Below are 1,572 nucleotides of genomic sequence, written 5' to 3'. Positions count from 1 at the left end.
GGTTCAATTCCCAGCATTCACAAGGAAGCTCACAACTGTTTGTAGCTCCCATTCCAGGGGATCTGACACCTTCACACAGACATACATGCAGTGAAAACACCAATGTACATAAAATAAAAGATAAGTTATTAAAAAAATTGCTGGGGGGCTGGAGAGATGGCTCAGAGGTTAAGGGCGCTGAGTGCTCTTTTAGAGGTCCTGAGTTCAATTCCCAGCAACCATATGGGATCCGGTGCCCTTTTCTGCTGTGTTTGAACCCAGTGACAGTGTACTCACATACATAAAATAAATAGATCTTTTTTTAAAAAATGAAAAATGCTTCTTCTTTGGAAAAACACCAAATGGCGGATGACACCGGTGCAGTGGGAGGGCCTGAAGGACCCAGGGGTCCAGGATTAGGAGGCCACAGCAGCTTCCATGGAGGATTTGGCAGCAGGCTTAGGCGGAGTGGTTGAGGCCGTGGCCGTGGTCAAGGCTGCGGGGCTCGTGGAGGTAAAGCTGAAGACAAGGAGTGGATTCCATCACCAAGCTGGGCCGCCTGGTTAAGGACATGAAGGTCAAGTCCTTGGAGATCTACCTGTTCTCCCTGCCCATTAAGGAGTCTGAGATTATTGACTTTTTCCTGGTGCATCTCTAAAGGCTGAGGTTCTGAAAACCATGCCAGTGCAGAAGCAGACTCGGGTTGGCCAACGGACTAAGTTCAATGCTTTTGTCGATACTGGGGACTACAATGGCCTCGTTGGTCTTCGTGTTAAGTGCTCCAAGGAGGTAGCCACTGCCATCCGAGGGGTCATCATCCTGGCCAAGCTTTCTATCTTCCCCGTGTGGAGGGGGAACAAGATTGGCAAACCCCACACTGTGCCATGCAAGATTACAGGCCGCTGTGGCTCTGTGCTGGTGCGTCTCATCCCCACCCCCAGAGGCATTGGCATTGTCTCTGTTCCTGTGCCCAAGAAGCTACTGATGATGGCCGGTAGAGATGACTGCTACACTTCAGCCAGGGGCTGCACTGCCACCCGGGGCAACTTTGCCAAGGCCACCTTTGATACCATCTCCCAAGACCTACCCCTGACCTCTGGAAAGAGACTGTGTTACTAAGTCTCTAATCAGGAATTCACTGACCATCTTGTGAAAACCCACACCAGAGTCTCTGTTCAGAGGACCCAGGCTCCAGCTGTGGCTACTACATAACAAGGGTTTTTATACAAGAAAAATAAATGAATTAAGTCTGTAAAAAAATTAAATGAAGAAAGCATCCTCTTTTAAAGGGAAGGGAAAGAACCTAGACCTAAAGTGCACACAGGAAGAGTGCCTGGGGGAAGGCTAGAACTATGCTAGGAACAGAGGCTCAGAATGCACCCCTACAAGCCAGCACCCCACAAGCCAGCACCCCTACAAGCCAGCACCCCACAAGCCAGTCCTGCTCACAGCCTCACCTAGGACTCCCAGCCCTCAGCCACGAGTTCTGTCTTAAGTCACCGGTGTTTAGTACTTTGTTATAGTGGCCCTGGCAAAGGGAGAAACAAAAGTCATCTGTTTGAGACAGGGTGTCCCTGTGTAGCCCTGGCCACC

At 50.2% G+C, this 1,572-nt stretch overlaps 1 pseudogene; it reads left to right on the top strand.

The window, feature by feature from the left end:
- The first annotated feature begins 341 nt into the window (after nucleotides 1-341).
- On the top strand, nucleotides 342-1,191 carry LOC116911693 (annotated as a pseudogene).
- The last annotated feature ends 381 nt before the right edge of the window (nucleotides 1,192-1,572 follow it).

This window comes from Rattus rattus, chromosome 10 (assembly GCF_011064425.1).
Source record: "Rattus rattus isolate New Zealand chromosome 10, Rrattus_CSIRO_v1, whole genome shotgun sequence".
NCBI lineage: Eukaryota > Metazoa > Chordata > Mammalia > Rodentia > Muridae > Rattus > Rattus rattus.
This window is presented reverse-complemented; position numbering and strand designations above follow the sequence as displayed.